The sequence below is a fragment of the Lepidothrix coronata genome, unplaced genomic scaffold (assembly GCF_001604755.1).
Source record: "Lepidothrix coronata isolate B3197 unplaced genomic scaffold, Lepidothrix_coronata-1.0 Scaffold114, whole genome shotgun sequence".
In the NCBI taxonomy this organism is placed as follows: domain Eukaryota; kingdom Metazoa; phylum Chordata; class Aves; order Passeriformes; family Pipridae; genus Lepidothrix; species Lepidothrix coronata.
In genome coordinates, this window is record NW_016690294.1 from 2,175,914 (window position 1) to 2,188,699 (window position 12,786).

The following is a 12,786-nucleotide window of genomic DNA, read 5'->3' on the forward strand; positions in this document are numbered from 1 at the left end:
GAACAAAGGAATTTAATTTATTTCTAATTTGACATCTACAGTCTTCATTAATATGTCTGTTCCAAGCACTCTTTATAGAGAGGTCTAACAAGCAAAATCCACTGATATTCATCCCATTATTTAAATTAAACACCTTCAATTCTGTTAGGTCAAGTCACTTGCATTTCTGCATTTACTAACTCTCAGCTAATCCAAAATGCCAGTAAGGATTTCCCAATCCTAAAACTGAATTCCTCTGTCTATCTCTAAACCACTGCAGTTATCTGTTACAGAATAAATTAGGAATAATAGGATTCTTGTTTCTCTAGACTATAACTATTTAGTAATTTAGAGATAAAACCAATTAGTATTAGATTCTTTTTGCATCTCATTTTAATTGGTATTATATTGAATATTCTTATTCTTCATTGGGTAGCTCCACTAGCAGGATTCTAATATTAATACGTGTTTAGTACTTTTTAACTATATGAAATTATTCCAGTCAGGGTAATAATGCAACATCTCAGACGTCTTTTCCATCTACTAGTTAGCTAACACAGTAAGACTAATATTTAATGTTATTAATAATTCTCCAGTCAGGATTAAATAAGGGATACAAAAGGTTGCTAAATTCAAAACACTGTTTAATTTTGGTAGAGGTGTGCAAAGCAAAAGCTGGTACAATGCCTGGGAGAAAACTGTTGAAACATGCTGCAATTCCTCTTTAGTTCTGTTCAACCCTCTGGTTTTTCTTTCCTGATAAACATTTGCCCCAGTGCCTGCTGTGCAAAGAACAACAAGGGAATAAATCCCCACAGCTCCCACCCCGGATCAGCGACTCTGCCTCGCCCGTTATCCCACAGCTCCAGAAGAAGCAGGAAAGGTGGGATTCCCACCCCTCCCAACAGGGATCCAGGCCAAGTGCTCAGCCTGGTGTCTCACAGGGACAAAACAAGGCCCAGGAGCTACTTCAGTACATCTCTAAATTCAGCCTCCAGTGCTGGAAGAGAAACATCCCTAATGCAGCTGATGCCTGGAATTCCTTTTCCTGGTCTCCAGTAAAATTGTAGCTCTGTGGTCTCTTCTCTTGTTGTCTTGTTGATGAGCCCATTGACTTCTCCGCTAATGACAGCTGTCAGGGGGAAAACAAAAATCCTAATATAAGATGATAAAAGGTTGTCTAAGGGGGAAATCCAACCCCAAGACTGAAAATGCACTGTAGAGTATAGGCTAAAACATTATAGCTTTATGTAGCATAACATAACTAAATATATTACTCTTTTTAATACATTGAAAGTATTCCTGTCTTGACAAAAACTTTAATCTTAGGGATGTCAGGACAGTTTTTGTTGGCTTTCACAGTCATAAAAACAATAGTTGTGAGCTAGGAGACTGCCCCAGGAATGCTTGCTGATTAAGTCTATTTTTTTAAAATATATTCTTGGTATTTTTAGCCTGAAAGAATTTTAGGTCTAACATTAGTTAAAATATAGCAATACATTATATGAATAGAAAACAGATTGTTGTTTGTTCTGTATATACATACATATATATATACATATAAAGGCAGACAACGTGGCTTAAAGAAGGATTCATCAACGTCTCCATTGCCCTCAGTACTTGCAAATCCTCATTTTCAGGGAAAAATACTACCATGTTCTACAATTTCATAAATCAATACATGGTATGCCTAGAAAACACAGGATAGCTGCTCTTCAGCCAGTGTCAGAGGAGCACAGAGAGTGAATAATAAACTATGAACTGTAAATACCAGTTTGGAGCAGCCCCAGATGGGCCCACGGTCGTTGCACTCATTTGCTTTCGGCTCAGAATATAAAGCTTCTATCAGTTTTCAGGTGGCATAGCCTGCAACAACATTTGCAATTAGCAAATATGTCATGGATCTATTCAGCACTTGCTGAAGGTAAAGCAAGAGGTGTAAAAAGTCTTATATACTTGAAAACTAAAGAGTAAGTAAACATAAATCAGAGTTCTGTGGGACTGGATTATATCCGTGACATTTCATCCAATTGTTTCTGTCTCCCCTGTTATTCTTTGTTGGAGATCTGAAAGTATAAAACTTCACAAGTCTTATGGGGACAAAGCTCAGGGGGTGAGAGAGAAAAATAGCCTAGATAAAAGGTCAAAAGTTGTGGAAAAGGACATAAAGTGGAATCCAAACACAAGTACCGCGTGTGATAAATTCCTAGACATATTTCCACCTAAATGCTCCCTGACACAAGTTTGGGAAAGCAGGGCAGGGGTGTCCCTGTGCACAGGAACAGCCAGGCCAATAAATCAGAGTGAGAGAAACTCCAATGCCACAGGACAGTGAATCATGGCTGATAACAAAATACTCAACACATACACAACTCTTTTGATTGCAATTTTTGAGGTTCAAATTAATTTCACAGGTTTTTTTACAGTAGGAATCCAAGGCTTGTTGTAGCCACTTTTTAAAAACTTTATATAATACCAGCCAATATAGAGTTCTGTGGTACATTTTATAACACCAATATTTCAATTACAATAACACAGCATATATGCATAAGAAAAAATATAAATATATATATAAAATTCTATAATTGTCTCATCATTTGAGTGTGTGTGCTACAAATAATTTTGTTCAGAAAAGGCAAATAGTGTCTACATGCATTTTTTTTCCTCAAAATGAAATTGAGGAATTGCATTTGGTTTTCTTTTCAGGCAGAATAGTTTATTTATCTATGTATCTACTTAAAGACTACTCTTTCTTGTGCACAGTGATTTATTTTTCTATATATTTTTGCATGAAAAACTCAGTCAATATATGCAGCATTGTGAGCACACATTAGAAAGTTTAATTAAACTATTAAACCTGTAACCTGTTAAACTTGAAGTAAAAGCTGTCAAATGCCAGGGAAGCCATTCCACAAATAGAAGAAATCTTATACCACCATTAAGAAAATATGACTGAAAAGAGTTAGGGAGCACAGTTTCAGAGCCACATGAAATAATATTTTTCCAAGTCTAACACATAATCAGAAACTAGCCCATAAAAATCACACATACTTGTTAAGAGAAACAAATATCAACGACCCTAAAAGAGGACAGATAATTTCATTTCATTAGTTCCACCGTGTAGGGCCTCAGTGAAGCAGTGATTTACACCCCTGTTTGTGCACACAAACCACCTCATGGACAAGCCTCACAAACGGAGATCGGGACAGACTGGCTGTCACAGGATCAGGCCCTAAATAAGGGCCTGCTCAGATGATTGGGAAGCTGTTCCCGAGACTGATCATCAGCCATCCTCAAAGTTGGCTGAGATTTAATTGAGTAATCCAACCGAGTGTATTTGAATTTGAATATTTGTGGAGTTAATGCCACACAACAGGAGAAAAATGGCAGCGTGGCACCATCAGAGATGACAACTGTTGGCTGATCAACCTGAAGTCACAATCGTGCTGCAACATTAATAAGGAGCCTGAAAAAAACCTCAGGGGAAAGAATCAAAGAAATGCTTCTTTAATCAAAAAACATGTTAGAATCTGTAGTCATTATTACCATCAATCTGTTGTCATGGATCGTTCAGGAGAATTAACCAAGCCAATGTGGAAGGTATCATAATGTCTTAAAAACCTATAAACATGTAACAGCAAATTACTGAAGTGTGTAAGGTTGGCATGCAGAACAAAATTAATCTCACTTCCTGAACTTTGTCCCTGCTTAGTTTCGGCCTTGCAGGGGCCAAGGCCATTCCCCAGCTCAGTTCACACACTGATTCCGTCAAACGCTAACAACAATCCCTGCGTCACTCACAAACACATCCATCCTGCCGTGCCACTGCCAGCTCATGAGTGATGAGAAGCATCAAATCAAAGCAATTAAGGGCAATATAAGAAAAATGGTGCATCCTAATGACAGGCAATATTAATTCCACCCTGCGAATGCACACTGCAGCTCCACGGCCACTGCAGGGAACTTAGTGGCAACTTTGATTTTGGGAGTCACATTCTACTTGTCATCTTGGAGTCCATCTAAACGTTCATATGAACTGGGAGAGGATTTTTATACTTGAAAATGTGCATGTCTCCCTGACACAGAATGGTGGCTGGAATAGAGTGGCTGCCTGCACAGATGTAGTGCAGAGGGACTTACGGGTCCCTACACCATGTGAGCTAAGAATGAGGAAGGACTCCTGGGGCAGGCAGCCCATGTGGGGCAGTTTGAAGACCAGGACTCTTCTACTGCTCCTATCTATTATTTGCTTCGTCATATTCATCTTGCATTCCTCTGCTGGAACAGGTGCAGTCACAGAGCGAGTGCGGCACACGGCACAGCAGCCATCAGTCACACACCACACGCAGAGCAGAGCACACACAGCCCACAGGCTGTTTGCAAAATACCTGCTGAAAACAAACACACAAAAACAAGTCAAATGCTGCTTGCAGGAATTCCTGGTGGAAAACACGAACACTGTGTCCCAGCATCCATGGGGAGACAGGGAAGGAGGGTTGATTGGCTCCTCAGTGCCCTGGTGATGGCTCATGGAGAATGATCCCATCCTCCTCTGTCAGGGAGAGGGACAAGATTCAGGCCATGCAGGGATGATTCGGTCTGGCTCACCTCCTTTTAACAGAAGGGGTGTTTAACTTAATAGAATTATATACTTGGGGTTTGCCACAAATGGATAAAAGGTGAGGGCCAACAGTGGTGAAGTGTCTTCAGTCTAGTCCAACATTTCCATATTCCTGATGTTTGGGAATGGTGTTTTCAAACCTGAATGAACCTAGTTTCAATTCATGAAATCTTTCATACGAAATCCATGACTGTTTCTCTGCAGCACTAACAAGATGAAGAATCCAATCAATTCAGAAGGCCACTTTCAGGAGGCCAGTTTCCATTTAAGCCAGCTGGGACTAAGAAGCTTTCACCAGGTAAAAGAATGAGGAAGGCAACCCAGAACCTTGGTGTGGAAGTCCTGAGATAAGGAGCCAATACAACAATCTATTTTGTGAATGGGAATAAAAAGAAAAGGAAAAAAAAAAAAGAAAAGGAACCTAAAAACTTAAGCTGATCCCAAAAGAAAAAGCATTTTAAGTTAATAGCCACAGTGAAAAAGAAAATCCCATATGGAATGAATAATTTTCCTAACACGTCTTTTTTAATTTGGAATAAGATTTGTGATAACAATGTTAATGCTGGGGATTTTAAGTGACAGAATATTATTCTAACTCATTCCTTTAAAGTCTCAAAAAAAAAACCTCTCACAAAAGCTTCTTTGTTAGGCCTAGTTTAGGCCACCTTAAAGCTCCTTTCAATCAAAGTACAGCTTCTCATTAAGGGAAAAATGATTATTAACATCCTCATTTTGCTTCCTCATGTGAATTATTTGCATTCAAAAATGTGCACGGCATTAGTTTCAGGGTAAATGCAAATATGACAGCGGGATTTCTCACCAAGCTCCTTTTTATTATTAGCTCTTTTTATGCCCTCCATTTATTATTCCCTCATCATTTTTCACAATGTATTAAAATGTTACATTTCCTAAAATAATAATATTTTCCTTCATTTGGTAATTGTCTCAGTCCAGTCTACAAAAGTCTCCATCACCGTGCCTTCAGTCTGTAATTTGGAATAGTTTATGATAATTGCTCATCACTGCTTGGGGGAGCTTTGGGCATTAGCTCTCCAAGTTAGAGCATCCCCACTCTCCCACTGAGTATGTGATTATTTTAGGTGAAGTTCACGTGGCAGGGGGATAGGGCAGGGGCACTGGCAAAGCTTAGATTGTGACTGCCCATGATAGACTCTCAGCTGGTGGTCTGAAGATAAATTGAGATATTTTTCAGTTTTCTGAGCTTTATCTGTCCCATGTCTGCTGGAAACAATGAGGCCAGCTCTGAAGCATATTTGGAGCTTACTTTAAATATAACACCAAAACAAAACAAATAAACTATTACTCTGACTCATCTTCCTGACATTTTAAGAGAAATGATCCTGGATGCTGAAGATTAGTCAAAACATAGTGTGTTCAGTTAGAACAAAATCCAGTTACCAGTGGCATACTCTCTGCCAGGGTTGTATTTGATAAACTGATTACAATTACTTCTTTTTTCCCTGGTCATATTAAAGAAATGAAAATAGATCTGACTAATAAAAGCAAACTAATAAAATCATTTGATCATCCTGATTCACCGCACTTCACCGTGCCAGGCTTCCCTGGTGACTCTCCAATTGTTACTGTCAAATTCTCAGGCATTCATTACACTCTGGATGAATTACATGTTCCTTTGTTCTGTTGCTGTGTTCATGTCCATCACTGCACCATCACCACCGTTTAACTGCAGCAAAGCAAAGACCACTCTGGTACCACTCAGTGGATGTGAAATAATGTTGTTTCAGAGTAACACATTCTGCAATAAAATCAATCTACCATTGACATGAACACAGATAGCATCAAATCCAGATATGTATCTAAATACATTTAGAAAAAGCTCATAGTTGATATGATTTTTAACTTTCTTCCAGAGGAGGCTCCCAGATTTATCATATCATTCACCAGAATATAATTGAAACACTGCTCTGGAATTCGACCTACTGGTGTTGAAAATTACTGAGAGGAGTAGAACCAATAAAGCAGTTACTGGCAGGATGTATGCTAAAAGCAGATCATATCCTATTTATATCTTTCCCATGCCTTATTCCATCTCCCTTGCACAAATGTATGTGCCCATTTTGTACTCACGAGTGTCAGGATGAGTAATCTGTGCAATTGTGAGCTCAAGTAGCGTAACTCACTGCCTTGGAACTTGTTCCTTTTCCTAAAGGGGTTTCCAAGTTAGGGTGGATTAGTTTTCTGCAGTGTTCTGTGGGAGAGACTCAGGTTACCTTAGGGATCATTATGATAGGGGACCACAAAAAGCTGGGAGTGCAGAAGAAGACAGAAACACGTCATGCCCACGATTCGGTGGTGACCCACCCAGCCAAATTAAAAGCAGTGTAAATGAACCCCAAAAATTGTTCTAGCCATGTGAAATCAAGACAGACAGGAATTGTGGGGCAGGAATATGGCCAATGGGTGTGGCAGTGAATTCAAGAGCCTGTGGGATTAAAATCCTTGCTCACCAATGTGTTAACAAGGCTGTTAAGTATTACCATGTGCATTTCCAGCATTTGTAACAGCCAATAGTGAATTCCACATCAAAATACTCTTCTGAACATAAGAAATTCTAACAAATGTGCTTTTTCATCTTTCCTTTTCTTTTTTTTTCTAATTCTGATATAAAGACATGCAGCAATTGCCATTATTATGTTTTTAAAGACATATTTGGCTCAGCTACATTTCTCTCGTTCTTTAACCATAGATAATTAAATCAGTAACTTACATTAACAGAAAGGATATTGGTGGTACAGAGCTTATTCCCTGTTCTTTTCAAGAGGTCCTTCAAGCACTGAGCCTTCATTTGGGCAAGTAGTACAGCTTATTAAAATAAATTCACTTTAATGCCATCTAATTCTGCAATGATCAGTTAATTATGGACTCCTGTTTAGTTTCCAGTCCAAGACGAAGGCATAAAATCATCACCTGACAATCAGAGGATTGCATTCCTATGACTTAAACCACAGTGTAGTAATCAGGCAACCCCTAAGAATCTCATTCTTTGAGGAATAGTAAGGAAAGGAGCACAGGTTGCAGCACAAAAGGTGTATTGACTGTTTACTAATTTTTGCCAGTCATCTCTGCTTCTACTTTCTTCACCACATGGAGATGTTCTGAACAATGAAAGTAAAAAACCACCTACAGTACAGGGAGTTTGCAAACACAAAATCTGAACTCCTGTCAAATAGTAAGACGATGCCATTTTCAAATAATTGTTGAAGGACCAGTTAGCATTTGCAATAGAAACTCTTGTTTGGAGAGGAATTCTATACATTTGATATTTTCTCTTAAAGGTAAAAGCCACAGAAATTAAACAATCCTTCCAAAATACTTTCAGAGTTTTCTTACTTGGAGAGTGGAGCTTTTCCATCTTAGAACCTGACCTTTCTGCTGTGTGCAACTGTTCTCCCTACTGGAGACAGCAAAGAGTTGATTCAGAGTTAAATGTTTTACACATCAGAATGGTTACTCTAAGGAATTGTAGTCTGTCCTGTGTTTCTCTTCCACAAAGCAGGAAGCCTCACATTTTTGTTAGGGAATCAAGAACACTTTACTGTGCCAATCTCTTTTTATAAATCTCTTTTTCTTTTCCTCTCAGCATTTCAGTTTAGCTGTACCAAAGTCTGTCAGAATGGGGCAATAATCTCTGTTTGGACTTAGGATACCTCTAGATCACAAACTGAGCTACAACCTCCATACCCTGGGGGAAAGAGGTGAAGTGTCACCAAAGGCAAGGTCTGCCACAAGGACAGATCCAGACTGGGGCTGACAGAATATCTGCTTATATCACACACAGGCTGTTATTCTTTAGACCTGTAAGACCAAATCCTGGTCTACACATCTGTTGGCTTTTGGCTCCATAAATATGTTTCCCCTGGACCAAATTTATAGAAGAATGAAATCTTACACAGCTCCAGGCAGGAGCAGCAGCATGAACACTGACTCAGCTTTGCTGAGGTCATAGTCTTTACAGGGCCAGGAGAAAGGACTGGCCATTCATTTTCCCTGACATGATTTCACTATTCTCATTATGTGCAAAAGTGCTCTTCCAGACTAGTAAGCTGTGGCTGTAGGCTGGGGACGAGTTTCAGTGAGACAGAGCTCAGAAAAAAGTGCCACAAACTTCCTTGTGAAGGTTATCCTTGTTGCAAATGGCAAACCAAACTGAAACCCCAGCCCAGGCAATAAGGACTGCCAGTGAAACCCCAGCCCAGGCAATAAGGACTGCCAGTGAAACCCCAGCCCAGGCAATAAGGACTGCCAGTGCTGTGCTGGCTGCACCAGAGCCTCCTACAAACCCCACCACGAGACAGGGCCACAAGAGCCCAACACACTCAGGTTGTGATTTAACCACAGCTGGCAACTGAGTGACACAGGGCTGCTCCACTGCCCTGCCCTGCTGGGATGGGGAGGAGAACTGGGTCGACAAAAACACACTTTAATTGAATAACAACAACAACAACAGTAATAATAATAACAGAGGGGGAATGAAAGCCAAGAGAAACAAGTGAAGCACAGCACAATCACTCACCACCCACTAACCGATGTGCAGCCCCTCTCCCAGGTGGGGGCTCCTGGCCAGTGCCTTCCAGCCTATGGAACGTGGCATTCCATGGCATGGAACATCCCTTAGGCCAGTTTGGGTCAGCTGGCCAGACTGTGTGCCCCCCTGGCTTATTGTACTTGGTCACTGGCAGAGCATGGGAAACAGAAAAATCCTCGATTTAGAATAAACACGACGTAGCAACAACTAAAATATGAGTGGGTTATCAACAATATTCTCATACTAAATTAAAAACACAGCACCACACCAGGCACTACAAAGAAAATTAACTCTATCACAGACAAAATCAGGACTACTTAGAACCCTTAACACCCCAACCAGACATTTCAGAAAAAAAAACCCCAAAACTAACAATTATCTCAATTTCTGCAGCCATTTTTTATTTACTTACTTCACTATTTCTCTTTCTCAGTTAAAAAACCAAAATTTAAAAAAACAAGTTGTTCCAATGTCTTTCTGGTAACTGGAGAATGATCCCCATTCATAGAGCTATAAACTACTCAAAAATATTCCCTGGGGGAAGAATATCTCCTTAATCCACTGTGCAGTTGGATGTACTCAATCTCACTTGATTTCCTCTCTCTTTTGTCATGTGTGCTGTTCCACCTGCCATTGCAGTTGAAATGTCTATCAGAATCTGGCAATATATATATATATATATATATATAGGAAAAATAGCTCTGGTTCTTTTATTAGGAGGTTTTACTGAAGATGATACACTCTCACATCTAAAGGCTGAAAAGAAAATGATAACTTTTATAAGACACACATTTTTCAATTCAATAAGAAATGATTGGCATAGCATGATTTAAAAGAGATATTGGAGCAGGTATCTCCTGATAGGTAACTCTCTGTGTCTCAGCTGAACACAGCTCATCCAGGACAGATGGAGGTCTGGATGTTGATCCATTAGAGCCCATTCTTTTAAAGAAAAGGTTTATTGCTGAGAAAAAGTTCATTATTTTTGGAAGGGTGAGGGGAGTATTACATGCCAGAATGGAAAGAGGAAATCAGTGAAATACAGAGCTGACATCCCTGGAATGAGTACTTAATAAAAGTAAATAATAAAAGTAAAACCAAACACGTTCAAAATACCGAACTAGCAAATTATTACTGAAATACTAAACTGATACAAATTGGCATTTTAAAAGCAGACTTGTAGAAGAATTTCTGAGGGTTTGGTTCCGCCTTTTAATTGTCTCTGCCAAAACAGAAACACCAATTTGACTCTATTAGGGACAATGAACTGCTTCTGTGTTATTTAATGGTATTATTAAGAGTCTAGGAAGCATTTTCTGTGCCTGCTCTGTCCACGCCTTCCCCCTGCAGTCCCCACACGCCTGAACATTTTTCCTGTACTTTGTGAAACTCTTCCCTGGTCCCAACACGATGCCACATCACTGTGCAAGTCCCAGCCCCAAGGTGTGTTTTGTCCGAGGCAGCAGCAGAGTGCTGAGAGCACCCAGGCAGAACAGCCCTCACCTGGGCAGCTCAGGGAACCTGTGCCTGCTCCCTGTTTTGCAGCCTGGTTTTATCTGGAGAACAAGGTTTTCCTCTCACTTTTGCAGGCTGTGAGGCATTCTGGGAAATAAGAACCTACATGGATCAGTGCAGGTGTTTTTTTGAGAGGAGACCTATTAAGGCAAGAGTGTGTGGAACTCTGCCCAGCTGAACCAAATTTATCAGGCTGTTATTGCCTGTAAGCCAAAATACGAGAAAAAGTAACAAGATACAGTCCATTTTTGTTTACAGAGATGAGATTAAGGATTTTCACAGTTTCTGCATCTTGCTGTGCAAATCGAACCCCGAAGCTTTGTCTTGACAGTCTCACACAAAAGCATTTATTTCAGCTTTCATATTAATGCCTTTATCAGATGAAACTTTTACTTAGTCATATTTATATTAATTTAAGTAGCCAGCTTAGTGACTCAGCTTTCTAGGGGGCTATCGTCTGCTTTCTTTCCTTTAAAAAATGGAAGCAATTATTTGTGCTTATGAGAGCAATGGGAACAGCAATGCACTAAAGACAAAAATATATTAAATTATCCACAGGAAAATCACAGAGAAGCTACAACTGCAGTAAGTGTTCCCACTAACTACCCATCCACTGCCCTCCTTCTTGAATTACTTACTTGAGTGAATGGCACAGCAGAGAGACAATCTCAAAGAGCCATTTGGCCATCACCTACTGAAAATGAGCTGAGCTCATTTGTTGAGGAATTCTGCTCCTATTGATCAATGGCTAAAAACCTCAGCACAGCAGAGGCTTAGCAAGCACACACATGAATTCAGCAACAGCATCTGTACTTATAAAGACAAGGATTTCCTTGAGTCTTTGCAGCATGATCCCTTAACTTGAGATTTAGAAGTGTCCATTGCACTGGGAAAACGTGGTTTTAAATGTACAAAAATTCTACATTCTTAACTGGAAAAGGTGGTGTCAGGGTCAGGGTTTTTTTTCCTAGTTTTCACATAAATCTGTTGAAGCCAGAATTTAATAAAGTAAATTAGTTGACTATTGTAAAAATGTTATTTGACATTAAAACAAAACCAGGTATCTAGTACAATGAGATGGTAAAAAATACAGATACACTATATATTAGTTTTCAAAATGACAACTTGACTTAGAGAAGTGAAAGCACAGGGGACAATGCTGTGACTGATTTGAATGAGAGCTCCTGATCTTATCAATGGTGTTATCCTGCTGCTGCTGCTGCTGCTAAGGCACCTTTCTTTAGCAGTTATACTATTTGTATGTGCATGAATTCATTCAGCAAACATCTTTTGCACTTAGCAAAAATGAAATGTAAGAATCATTAGAACGTGGGTGAAAGGGTATTTTTTAGAAGAGACAGCAAATTCAGTAGAACAGTTGTTCTAGCACTTATTAAAACTTTTCAAAATGGTAATTTATCTCGTGTCTCTAATTACTGAGCCTCACTTCTGGTATCCTGACAGATAAACCTGTTTGAAATTCTCGAAGGGGCTGCAGAGAAGTGACGTAGCCAACCCCCAGCACCTTCTGCCACATCTCTGCCAACGTTCAGCTCGAGGCACTCTGACCCCCCAGCTGATTATCTGTGCCTTGACAATGCTGTCTACAAAAAATGCCAGAAAATTAGCACTTCTGAATGCCTGCTCTGCATTCTTCAAGTACATTATTAGAATTCTTTTGTCAAGAGAAGCATCCTACATCACTGTATTCATAATAAATGCTCTTTGATTTGTATGACTTTGTGTTTGTAATAGACCCAAACAAAGATCTCATTTGTTCTGCTGGCAAAAGCTAATCTGTACAAGGATTTTTTTTTTTATTATTATTTTCTGCAGAAACTGCCTTTCTGAGCCTAGAGATTGGGTTAGCTAAAAGCTTCACATTCATTATCTTTAAGGTACCATGTTAATGAAAGGATTTTAATCATTGACATTGCTATGTGAATTATTATTACACAAACCCCTGCTGTTGAGTAAGACAAAATTAACCCAGTGTAAGGGGCATTAAAAAAAATCACAGCTAATTAGTAAGCTAACAGGAACAAAGAGAATGTATAACGAAGATGTTGAGAGGAAGACACGTAAAATCTGTAGCTTCCATTCC

At 39.4% G+C, this 12,786-nt stretch overlaps 1 long non-coding RNA gene across 2 annotated transcripts in view; it reads right to left on the reverse strand.

Moving 5' to 3' along the window:
• Positions 1–606: 606 nt before the first annotated feature.
• The window catches only part of LOC108502193, a 35,877-nt gene continuing 23,697 nt past the window's right edge, over positions 607–12,786 (reverse strand). For both annotated transcript variants that reach the window (XR_001876361.1, XR_001876360.1), the window contains 2 exons: positions 1,751–1,845; positions 607–1,111 (listed from right to left, as the gene is read on the reverse strand). This is a non-coding gene — a long non-coding RNA (uncharacterized LOC108502193). The remainder of the gene's footprint in view (positions 1,112–1,750; positions 1,846–12,786) is intronic.